Raw genomic sequence first — 13,727 nt, 5'->3', positions numbered from 1 at the left:
CTAAGTTTCGAGTTCATTTACATGAAATTTTATCATTACTAGCATAATAGTAATTCTAAAAAATGTGTTTCGTGTCACTTTATAGTTAAGAGTTTATATAATCCCATTAAAGAATTAGTAAAATTTCCACCAGTACTTATTTCCTATTAATGTATGAATTTTTTTGTTAATTCATATGGTGCCTTTGTATAAAGAGTTTGGAAGCCTTTTATTAAAATTTTAACAAACCTTTTTACCTTATGGTAGCTACTTTGTTTTTTATGCTTTTAACTTTAGAATTGCATAACTTTATTATACACTTCTTTTTCTTTTCTTTTCTTAATTTATATATTTAGAACTTACTCAACAAAGACTATCAAATAAGATTTCAATTGAATATGAAACAATGTAAAATGAATATATATATATATATATACATATGTTGAACAATTTTCACTGTATTTGAAAAAAGAAATTTTTTTGTGTACTTAACAACAAACAGAATATAGAAGAAATAAAAGAAATGGGATAATTTGTTTGATTACAAAAATCAAACCAGAAAAAATAAAATAAAATAAATAAAAACAGATTTTTATTTTGTTATAAAAACAAAATCAAAAACTGATTTTAAAAAATAAATAAACAACTTACTTGATTAATTTCTTGAATAATATAATGATCAAGTCCAGTGTTCGACACTGTATCCTTAAGATAGATTCGTCCTTTCCACAGTACTTTCAAAATGTGGACATATATCTCCCAAGATAAAATGATCAATTAACGAATAAATGCAGCACTACAATTTATTCATACAACGAACACACTAGTGTTTATACTCTTCCTCATAGAAATTTAGATGCAGCAAAATGCAGAGAGCAGTAGCAAATTTAAGGACGAAAATTCAGTGAAAGAAACAAATGAGAGACTTGTCTATTTATAGGAGAATATATGGCTGTTAGAATTAAACAGGTGCAAAAACTGTTTGAACAGGTATGAAACCTATTCAGTTTGAATAAACAGATACACACCTGTTGGATTCAAATTTTGAACAGATAAAAAACCGTATGGACCTCTTTGGATGTAGAGAAAAAATCGTAACAGATTATTTTCGGAATTAATTTGAATTTTGGACAGAAATTTTATTTTACTAAAAAATAAAATAAATTAAATTCAAATGTTTTTGGCCCACAAAGATTAGTATTGGGTGGGACAAGCCCAACCCAACCTCACACCACGCATCCGCGCCCAAGTCCAGCCCTACTAGACCGGCGGCGGCGGTGGTGAGCGTGTGGTGATTTTTGGATCCAATGGGTGTAGTCCATTTTGCCCATAACCTCCATCTCTATAAAACTTGGGTGCCCCTTGGGGCCTACCCCAAGTTCTAACTCCAAACCTTATAAATCCATTCAAAGCTTTCCACCAAATCAATGTGGGACAAACCATTATACAAACCTTAAGGAATTTTCACCAAAACTCTATTTCTATTGAGCACACTTTAGTTTCAATCTTCCATTCGCCCGATAATGGTTTTAAACAACCAAATATACCACGTGAATCACAACGCGGCATAGAATGTGTTACCACTTAGACTTATGAAATTTGGCGCATGGGTCCCACTTAAAAAATAAACCAAAGTTGATGAAAAATTATGTTATCCAGATTTTTCAAAAACCATTTCTAACAATCCCCCACATGAATGGAATTTGATGACAATGGAAATGCAACAATATGCAGAATTTGTCGAAAGAGTATAAATCGAAAAATATCTTGCATCATGATAGGTAGCTTTCGGCCTTGAACCTTCCCTAGTGATAACCTATTGGACTTACTAGCTAACCAATGGATGCAATGCCTTGAATTGTTCAACTGTTTGTGTAAGCCAAGACAATAGATTTCACACAAAATATCTTCTAACATATCGTGGTTCTCACTATTGTGTTCATTTTGGTGTTGAACGCTCCTGGTTTTCATGAGTGCTTCTAGAGAATTTAGCCTCTTCATTCTCATAGAACCAGCTCTAGTTCGACACTCATATAGGTGATTCTTATTGTCATGATCCAAACTCGCCCCTATGGGTTTAGCACCGTAACCGGCCAGTAATCCGAGATTACCGAAGGCCTACTTAACAGTAAACCAGTAATACAGAGTACAGGAGCTGGCGGAAGCCAAAATAGTAATAAAAGATGTCCAATGAGCTGTGACAGTCTGTATGTAAAAAGACTTTTTAAACATATACACATTCAAACCATAACAGTATATGCATACATCATTTACAGGCATTCAGGTTAGGGACCAAACTCCTACCATAACAGTACAGTACAAATATCATTCAGTCTATACATAACAGAGACAGATAGGGTGAATCTAAAACACCCTAAAGCAGCCTTAGCTTGGCAGCACTTAGAACCTCGAGGTGAGGCGTGATGGTTGGCTTAACAAAACAAGAGCTAATCCGATGCTCCTAACTCCGGTCCGGTGCCTGAACACCTACATATATATATAAACAGTAAGCTAAAGCCCAGTGAATAATATATGCGTAAAAGGGTTAAGAATGAATGTCCTTTCAGTATTGAAAATAGTCGTTTATCAGTATATCAGTCATTCAGTTTGTGGCTCATAATTCATACCATAACAGTCATTCGGAAACTATAATAGTCATATGTGGTACATCCAACAGCAAATAGTACAGTAGGTCTTAACAAACTAAACAGTCAGTTGATGGCCGTCATATCAGTAAACAGTAGTGGTTCCAACATGGGAACCGACAGAGATCTCTGTAACAGTAGCAGTAATAGTTCAGTAACAGTAAATTGCTATGGATGCCACGAATACAGTTCACAACTAGGACAAACATTCATTCAGTAAACAGTGTCATTTCATGAAGCAGTACAGTCATTTATTCAGAAAATAATCTCAATTGAACATATCTTTACAACATAGTTACTCACAGAGCACTGGGCTATAAGCAGCTAGAGCGTCATAGGATGTCAACCCTACAGTTACAGAATGAACACACACTAAGCTACACAGTTGGGAAACAATAACTTAATCCCTAATTTGCCTCGGTGTGGTTCTACATCAATATCCTCATTAAGATGCCTTAGACTAGGCCTAGGAATGCCTAGGATGGAATGAGGATGTAAAGATGTACTTAAAATCACTTTTCAAAATTTTCAGAAAATAGGGGTCTCGCTCGAGCGTGGCTTTCTACGCTCGAGCGGACATGCAGACAAAGGAGCTCCGCTCGAGTGTGACTTTCCTCGCTCGAGCGGACTGCAAAAGTACTGGATGGGTGAAATTCACGCTCGACGGGCGCTCGACCCTCACTCGGCGTGCATTCCCTCGCTCGAGCGGACTGTAAACACATGCAAAGTACTGGTTACACGCATTTCACGCTCGAGTGCCACTTTCCTCGATCGAGCGGACTGCATGAACACAAGGCGTACGCTCGAGCGTGGAGTTCCTCGCTCGAGCGTGAGTCCAAAATCTGGAATTTCCAGATTTGAACCTCAAGCTCAAAACTCAACTTTAATGCATCAAATTCGATCCTTTTGGGCTAATTTTCTAGAAAACACTTGTAAACTCATAATATGACATGTTTCAAAGATCAATTTGAGAAATCAAAGCCCAAAGGTAGTTCAATTGAACACAAATTCAAAGAAGTTTTCATGAATCATGAAGAACAATGCAAATTCAACACATGCATGGGTTCCTAGGAACACCAATGCTACAAAACAAGATCAAATGCAATGTTTAACTTCAAAACATGGTGAGTTCATGGATCAAGACCAAAAATATGAACATGCATGAAGAAATCCTTATAAAACAACTTCAAAACTCAACAATATGAACATGCATGCATGATACAAGCTTCAATTCAACAATTTAAGCCATAACTTGGCTCTAAACTTCAAAATTAGCATGGACCATGCAAGTCACAATTTAAATTCATAAACCAAAGGATGAATATCCTACCTTAGGTCTCCAATTTCAAATGTAGAAGCTCAAAAATGCAATCCTCTCTTCAAAACTTCTAATTTCAAGCAAGAATTCTAGATGAATTCAATGTCTCCAACACTCTAGCTCTCTCTCACGTTTGGTCTTAGAGGAAATGGAGAATGATGCAAGACTAAGCTTTAAACAACATTTGGTGAAGTGACCCACTAGATGGCAAAAGAGTAAATAAGTCCAACTAATGTAATTTAGCTTATTTAATCCAATTTAATCATACCAAATCAAATTTCAATTAAATATACTATAAAATCACATTAATTCTAGTTAACACAAAGCATTAATCAATTTTAGATTCGGCCGCCGATAAGGCTTTTAATTTGCAGTTCAAAACATAAAACACGAACAGATAATTTAGCAGTCAAACATATAGACATGCACTTAAACTAATACACTAAATCAATCAGTTTAGAATTTCAACCAATCAGTCAGTTAACATGCTTAATCATAGATTAGCACTAATCAGTGGTGAGGGTTGTCACACTTATTGTGAGTATCTCCTTATACTCGTCTTGATTATTATGCCTGAATCAAGATATAAGTAATCATTAAAAGCTAAGCTTATCCTTAGACCCCTGTAGACAACACATGTTGTAGATATCACTCTCACCATAGGAATGGGTAAGGAATTTTAATTCCTTGGTGATTTCTGGTGAGCCATACATAACTTAGTTGTCCCTTTTGAACTTAGTTCTTGGGATCTCCAGTCATATAAGTAGGGTTACCATTACGATGACTCTTATGTAATAGGCTTTAATCCCATCCCCTTCGATGAACTATACACTTGCTCTTTTGTCAAACCTTTTGTTAACGGATCCGCAATATTCTCTTTAGATTTTATATAATCTATTGAGATTATTCCATTTGAGAGCAATTGCCTTACGGTATTATGTCGACGACGAATATGTCGTGACTTACCATTATACATATGATTTTGTGCCCTACCTATTGCAGATTGTCTATCACAATGAATGCAGATAGCTGACATAGGTTTTGGCCACATTGAAATGTCTTCTAAGAAGTGACGAAGCCATTCTGTTTCTTGTCCTGCTTTGTCTAGAGCAATGAACTCGGATTCCATTGTGGATCGTGCGATGCATGTTTGTTTCGTGGATTTCTAAGAAACAGTAACGCCTCCCAGAGTAAAGACATATTCACTAGTGGATTTTGAATCTTTAGTATCCGATATCCAATTGCCATCACAATAACCTTCGAGTACTGTTGGATATCGAGTAAAGTTCAAACCATGATCATGAGTAAATCTTTGATATCTAAGAACCCGAATGATCGCTTTCCAATGGTCTTCTACGGGGTTACTAGTGTACCTACTTAATTTACTGAATGCATAAGCTATGTCAGGACGAGTACAATTCATTAGGTATATTAAGCTTTCTATGATTTGGGAGTATTCTAACTGAGACACCGCATCACCTTTATTTTTCGATATATAAAGACTGATGTCTACAGGTGTTCTAGCTATATTCATATCATCATTGATAAATTTACCAATAATTTTCTCAATATAATGTGATTGAGATAATGCATATCCGTTAGATGTTTTAGTAATTTTCATTCCTAATATTAAATCTGCGACCCCTATATCTTTCATATCAAATCTTTTGTTAAGCATTTGCTTATTTGATTTAATCATGTTTTGATTACTTCTAATGATAAGCATGTCATCCACATAAAGACAAACTATGATATATCCTTGGTCAGTGTTTTTAACATAGACGCACTTGTCACATTTGTTTATCTTAAACCTATTAGTAAGCCTAGCATGATCAAATTTTTCATGCCATTGCTTAGGTGCTTGTTTTAATCCATAAAGAAATTTTACAAGCCGACAAACTTTATTTTCTTGCCCCAGCACTACAAACCCTTCAGGTTGCTCCATATAGATCTCTTCATTTAGATCACCATTTAAGAAAGCTGTCTTAACATCCATTTGATGTATCTCTAAATTATACAACGCTGCTATGGCAATAAGTATGCGGATGGATGTTATTCTTGTCACAGGAGAATATGTGTCAAAATAGTCCAGACCTTTCTTTTGTCTGTAACCTTTTACTACAAGTCTTGCGTTATACTTGTCTATTGAACCATCTGCTTTCATTTTTCTTTTGAATATCCACTTATATTCAAGAGGTTTAGAACAAGGTGAAAGGTTTAGAACTAGGTGAAAGATCCACCAATTCCCAAGTATGATTTTGTATAATGGATTCAATTTCATTATTAACAGCCTCTTTCCACAAAGGTGCTTCAGGACCTGTCATTGCTTTCTTAAAGGTTTGAGGTCTATTTTTTAACAGGTATGTTAGAAAATTTGGACCAAAGGATTTTGATGTTCTCGCTCTCATTATTAGTTAAATCCTGTTGGTTGAGACCATTATTAGTCTCTTGTGTTTGATAAGTTCTTTTATGTGAACTTAATTCCTATCCTTTCTTGTAAGGAAAAACATGTTCAAAAAACACAACATTCCTTGACTCTATAATAGTATTCACATTTATATAAGGTATTTTTGATTTATAAGTCAGAAATTGATATGCACTACTATTCTAAGCATAACCAATAAACACACAATCTACTATTTTTGGTCTAATCTTAGTCTTTTTAGGAACATGAATCTCAACTTTTGCCCAACACCTCCACACTTTTAAGTATTTGTAAGAAGGTGGTCGACCTTTCCACAATTCATAAGGAGTGCTGTTAATTTTCTTGTGGGGTATTCTGTTAAGAACATAATTAGCAGACAATATTGCTTTCCCTACAAGTTTTGCGGTAAGCCTAAACTTAGTAACATGACATTCATCATTTCTTTAAGGGTTCTATTCTTTCTTTCGGCAATTCCATTTTACTGTGGAGAATAAGGTGCTGTAGTTTGATAAATAATGCCATGTTGTGCACAAAATTCATTTAATGGTGCATCATATTCACCGCCCCTATCACTTCTAACCATTTTAATGGTTTTTCCAAATTGATTTTTAAATTCTGTTTTGTAGAGTTTAACCATTTCTAAGGCTTCATCTTTACTTCTAAGTAAATAACCATAGTAATATCTTATACAATCATCGATAAATGTTATGAAATACTTTTTGCCTCCTCTAGTTTAAACAAATTTAAAATCACACACATCTGTATGAATTAATTCTAGAGATTCGATTTTCCTTTCAACCGATTTAAATGGAGCCTTAGTTAGTTTCGCTTCTACACAAATCTCACATTTGTGATTAGGATCAATTTCAAACTTTGGTATATAATCCAAACCAATTAATCTACGCAAAGCATCAAAATTTACATGTCCTAATCTACCATGTCATAAATTCGACTCAAGAATATAAGCAAAAGATGTGTTATTCTTATTAATAGCAACTTTTGGTACAATCGTCATTATATTTAATTTGAAGAGACTATCACTCATGTATCCCTTACTAACATACATATCACTCTTTGTTAATATAAATTTATCAGACTCAAAGACAAGCCTAAAGCCATTTTTACTTAACAAAGAACCAGAAACTAAATTCTTCCGGATGTCTGGTATATGCAGTATGCTGTTGAGGGTCAGTTCCTTCCCTGATGTCATTTTCGAGATCACCTTTCCTTGTCCAGTCACAGTAAAAGTAGAAGAATTTCCCATGAAAAGTTGTTCACAATTTGCAGCCTCATTCTAGGTGGTTAACATCTTCTTGTCTACACATATGTGACGAGTTGCTCCAGTGTCAACCCACCACTCCTTGGGATTTCCAACCAAATTAGCCCCAGACACCATAGCAGAGAGATTGATGTCATTTACCTCGTTAAAGATGTAATCTAATTCTGTCACATTGGCTTGATTGGTGGTCTTCTTGCTTGTACTTCCGCGATCCTTCTTAGGGAGGCGGCAATTAGAAGCTCGATGTCCAGTCTTGCCACAATTATAGCATTTTCCTTTGAACTTCTTATTGCCATTGTTGTCGCCTTGTTTAGGACCATCTTCAGTAAACTTCCTCTTTTTGTTATGTGGTTTGTGAACTTTTTCAACCACATAGGTCTTGGACTCAATGGGATTTTTCCCATTCCTCTTTTTAGCCTTTCGATTATCTTCCTCAATTCTCAATCTTACAATAAATTTATCCATGGTCATCTCCTTGCGTTTATATTTTAAATAATTTTTAAAATCTTTCCAAACCGGTGGTAACTTTTCCACTAAAGTAACGACTTGGAAAAACTCGCTAAGAGACATACCTTTTGAATAAATATCATGCAAAATTATTTGAAAAATTTGAACTTGAGAAATTACTGTTTGGGAGTTTATCATAACGAAGTCCAGAAATTTACCGACAACAAATTTCTTTGTGCCGGCATCCTCTGTCTTGTATTTCTTCTCCAAAGAATCCCACAATTCTTTTACTGACTTCAGAGGGTTGTAAACATTATACAGCATGTTGTCAAGGTCATTGAGAATGTAGTTTCTGCACAAGAAATTTGAATGTTTCTAAGCATCTACAGTGGCAACAACTTGCCGATCACTTTCACCATCTTTAAGTGCTGGAGCCTCTTCACAAAAAAACCGAGCCAAATTTAGAGTTGTAAGATAGAGTAACATTTTATGCTGCCATATCTTAAACTCAGTACTGTTAAATTTTTTCGGTTTTTCTTCATGATTTATTAGAACTTGAACATGGTTCTAGATAAGGACTGGAGTTGGTGTAACAATAGGAGTACCACTTCCAATTACAGTAGCCATAATATCTGATTACAAAAATCAGAAAAAACCAAAACACAAATTAATTTTCTAGTTACTAAAACCAGAAAATAAATTATAACACAAAATAATTTTATTTTCCTTATTACTAAAACTAGAAAAATAAAATATCACAATAATTTTCTGTAACACAAATTAATATTCTGTAATTGTTAATGACACCAGTATATTACTACTAGTTGTCAAAGAAAATAGACAGTCTATTACTACTATCTCTCAAACAGTATATTACTACTATTTGTTTTCCAACCAGAATATCACTTTTGTGAAAACACAGAAAGTTAAATACAATGAAGACACCAAAAAATAATCTGTCTTAAGATTGTTGGATAATTTTCATTGTATTTGAAAAAATAAATTTGGTTGTGTACTTAACAACAAATAAAATACAGAAGAAATAAATGAAAGGAGAGAATTTGTTTGATTACAAAAATCAAACCAGAAAAAATAAAATAAAGTAAATAAAAATATATATTTATTTTGTTACAAAAACAAAATCAAAATCAAAATCTGATTTAAATAAATAAATAAAAACAGAAAATAAATAAACAACTTACTTGATTAATTTCTTGAATAATATTCTGATCAAGTCCAGTGTTTGACACTGTGTCCTTAAGATATATTCGTCCTCTCCACGGTACTTTCAGAATATAGACGTTTATCTCCCAAGATAAAATGATCAATCAACGAATAAATACAGCACTACAATTTTTTCGTACAATGAACACACTCAGTGTTTATACTTTTCTTCACAGAAATTTAGATGCAGCAAAATGCAGAGAGCAGTAGCAAATTTAAGGACAAAAATTCAGTGAAAGAAACAAATGAGAGACTTGTCTATTTATAAGAGAATATATGGCCGTTAGATTTGAATTAAACAGGTGCAAAACCTGTTTGAACATGTATAAAACCTGTTCAGTTTGAATAAACAGATAGATACCTGTCGGGTTCAAATTTTGAACAGATAAAAAACCGTATGGACCTGTTTGGATGTAGAAAAAAAATCGGAACAGATTATTTTCGGAATTAATTTGAATTCTGGACAGAAATTTTTTTTTACCAAAAAATAAAATAAATTAAATTCAAATGTTTTTGGTAAAAAAAGATTAGTATTGGGTTAGACAAGTCCAACCCAACCTCAAACCATGCACTCGTGCCCAAGCCTAGCTCGACGGGGGCGCGTGCATGTGATGATTTTTGGGTCCAATGGGTCTAACCCATTTTGCCCATAACCTCCCTCTCTACATAACTTTGGTGCCCCTTGGGGCCTACCTCAAGTTCTAACTCCAAGTCTTATAACCCATTCAAAACTTCCCATCAAATCAATGTAGTAAGGTTTTGAAACCTGGACCGGATCGGCCGGTTCAACCGATTGAACCGGTGACCGGATGAGGTTCCGGTCCGGTTGGCCCTCTAAAACCGGTCAAGTGTAAAAACCGGTGTATTTATTGAAAACCGGTGAAACCCGCGGTTAAACTGGTAAACTGATTGACCCGTTCCCAGGTTGATTGAATCGGGACGATTTGCTTGTATATATATATAAAAAAAAAAATTCAGATCTACTTTGTTGTTGATCTTCAGATTTTTTTTCTTATTTTCTTTTCTTTCTTTCTTATTTTTATATATATATATATATATATATATATATATATATAATATAAGAATATAAGAAAATTTTAATTTGAAACTCTTTTTCAAGGGTCTTCTCTTGTGAGGAATCCAATTAAGAACTTGATGAAATTATTGTGAAAATTTTCACCTATTTATAAGAAAAAAACTCTTTCAAAAAAACTCAACACTACTACAAATATAGATAAAGATCACACTTTTTGAGTGTGATGTATGTTTTTTAATCACACCTTTTAAGTTTTATTAAAGTGTGGTCTTTAGGAGTGTGATTAAAAATGGTCATTTTTAATCACACTTTTTAAGTGTCATTAAAAAATGCTTTCATCACACCTTTTAAGTGTGATTAATAATATTTAGATCACACCTTTTAAGTGTGGTTAAAAACATTTAGATCACACCTTTTAAGTGTGGTTAAAAATATTTAGATCACACCTTTTAAGTGTGATTAAAAACTTTAGTTCACACCTTTTAAGTGTGATTAAAAATATTTTGATCACACCTTTTAAGTGTGATCTTTAGAAGTGTGATTAAAAATGATCATTTTTAATCACACTTTTTAAGTGTGATTAATAACATTTAGATCACACATTTTAAGTGTGATTAAAAATATTTACATCACATCTTTTAAGTGTGATTAATAACTAATAAAATCTGTGATAAAAAAAAGGTGCTACATATTTGAAAAATAATCAATATTATTTTTGTATGCACATTTGAATAATGTAATACACATTATATACTATATTTTGAATCACAACCACATATTGAATAGAATAACGTCATATATTTCATAAATGAAAATTAAATATTCAAAAGTATATACAAAGGAATTAAATAATAAAAAATTAACTGTGCTTACATATATTAAAAAATGAAAAAACTTAAAAAAAACTAAGTTCTTTAATTCTTGGACCATATTTTGCATCTCTCCAAAAAAATTCTGACCTGAAAAATAAAAACACAAATTAATCCAGAAACCGTTGATGCATATGAATAAACTAAAAAGTTAATTCAGCAAACCAAAATAGAAACATTAATTATTTTTGCTTGATCTTAATTCTTTTGGAAGTACCTTCCCTGTTAACAATTAGATGCCACAGCAGCTCAGTGTCAATGACATTGTAATTAGAAGGTCACTAATGAGCACAATATTTAAAAATGATAAATTTCAATACAGTTTGTGTACGATCTTTTTGTGAATATATATTATTATTACTGTTGAACCATAATTCTAGGTACCCATAAATAAATAAATAAAAACTCAAGAATTTACTCTCTTTTTTTGGGGGGGGAGATACATTGCAGTTACTATCACCAGCACCAGCAGCAGGTTTTAAAGAAGCAGAAGCTGCATTTTCTTTGCACCTTTGGAGGAAAAAGAAGAAAAAACAGCTACCCATTTCATGCATGTCTATCTACCAAAGAATAACTGCAAACACTAACAATTGGCACAAGCGTATAGAAAATCATAAAGAAAATACATTATTATCTCAAAATACATAGCGAAGCATTGTAGCCTCAGATTCAATTCCTCCAACTCCCCAGCCAACAACTCCTAAGCCAGCAATCATATTTGTATGGGAATCAATTCCAACCACGCTATCAGGGTACAGAATGCCATTTTTGTAGAAAATAACCCATCCAAGGTATTCAAGATTAACTTGAAAATTACCAGAGTCACTTGCTAAATGCCAAACCTACCAAATAATATTATAGTGCTAAAAAAATGAGAAAATTTGGACTATGATTTACAAGAGGCTAGAGGTAAATGTGGCTTTACTCTGGAAGCCCCATAAATAGTTAAACATTGCAAACCTCATGTATTGAGCCTATACCTATCTAATGTTTTGGCCCTTTTAAGAGTAAACCATTCATACCACCTTAAGGGCAAATTATTGCACCTTGCCATGAGAATTTTCCTTCAACAACAGTATAACATCTAGATATAGAAATACCCTTGATGCACTAATGATGCCAAAGTCTTACCTGGTGGACAATACCAGAACCAGGAGGAACAATGAGCATATTGTGAAAAACATTGGAACCCCACTTCAGAAAAACAAACCTCTCCTTGTTTCTCTGAAATTCAAGCCCCATATTTGCCTGCATTGCATTCACTTCCTGCCACATCAACCTGAACAGAATTGTCAATGACAAGATCCACTGGAACCTGGACATAACATTTATGTATGTAAACAAATATTGGTTATATTAATTTATTAGTGTGAGATTCTAACAAATTAAGAACAACTCAGTTGATTGATACATGTGAAGGTTAAGTTGGAAATCAATGGTACATTCAAGAAAGCAGATTTTTTTGCCCAATATTATTTGCCGACTCCCAATGAAGGTCACCAAGTGGGCCGAGCAGAAAACACATTAAGGCAACATGCAATCAAGACCCTACTACCAAACTAAATATTCAAAGCGCTCAAGGCCATCACCTTGCATTGTTCGTTCATGGCCAAGAGCTGGGCCTCTTTTTTGTCAAGTAGAGTGGTCAACCTCACATTTTCTTCCATAAGTTTCTGGACTTCAGTTTCTTTCTGCATTTTCTCACTATTCAGCTGTGTGGTCTTTTCAACTAACCTGCTTCCAAACAAAATCAAATTTATCATTTAACTAGAGTCGGTGTGGTAGAAACACATATTCTTCAATAGAAACACCAAAATATGGCAGTGACACCTTCCATACTCATAGCTTCTCCAAAATTAGGTTCTGTGCTACTGGCTACTGCTGCTGCTGCTGTTGTTACCTTCTTGCTGAAGCTTGTTGTCTGCTGTTGCTTGCCATTTTGCTGGTGCTTAATGATCTGATGTTGCCTGCTGTCTAAGAGGATGTGGTGGTTGTTTTATAGTCTGAATTTTTATTTATTAGTATAGTTATGTGGTGGTTGTTTTATAGTCATATTCTTAAATTTAAAAAATAAATAAATATAAATAAATCAAACTGATGTAGCCAAAATGATATGTAATGGGTCTCAACAAATTTTAAACTTCACAGAACAAGGTAAATTTTTTTTAACTTATTCCATCAACATAGCAGTTCAGTCTTGTTCTGAATCTAATTCTAAAGATACTCAACAGCTGTACAAAGAGAAATCAAAGTACCAAACCAATTAAACAACTAAACATAAAAAGAAAAAGAACATTAATATGTACATCTATACTATACTAAATAAAAGGAGAAAATTTGGTGTATCATTTCGAAGTTTCCATACATTTATCCCATATTCATTCATACTGAAAATTTTTTATTGCACATACTCCCAATGAAACACCCTGTATTTTCCTTTTTTTAACAGCAACAAAAAGAATATAATTTCCAGCTGACAAAATTCTTGTTTAAATTACTACCAGT

The 13,727-nt window shown here is 33.5% G+C and overlaps 1 long non-coding RNA gene across 1 annotated transcript; it reads right to left on the bottom strand.

Annotated features, from left to right (window-relative positions):
• Positions 1–11,558: 11,558 nt before the first annotated feature.
• On the bottom strand, positions 11,559–12,921 carry LOC145801630 (uncharacterized). Its single transcript, XR_014343251.1, has 3 exons — positions 12,812–12,921; positions 12,354–12,537; positions 11,559–11,922 (listed from the first exon to the last, which is right to left on the bottom strand). It is a non-coding gene; the product is annotated as an uncharacterized LOC145801630 (long non-coding RNA).
• Positions 12,922–13,727: the final 806 nt, after the last annotated feature.

The sequence above is a fragment of the Camellia sinensis genome, chromosome 10 (assembly GCF_055761805.1).
Source record: "Camellia sinensis isolate YWXY chromosome 10, ASM5576180v1, whole genome shotgun sequence".
In the NCBI taxonomy this organism is placed as follows: domain Eukaryota; kingdom Viridiplantae; phylum Streptophyta; class Magnoliopsida; order Ericales; family Theaceae; genus Camellia; species Camellia sinensis.
Note: the sequence above shows the minus strand (reverse complement) of the source record. Positions and strands in the feature narration are given on the sequence as shown.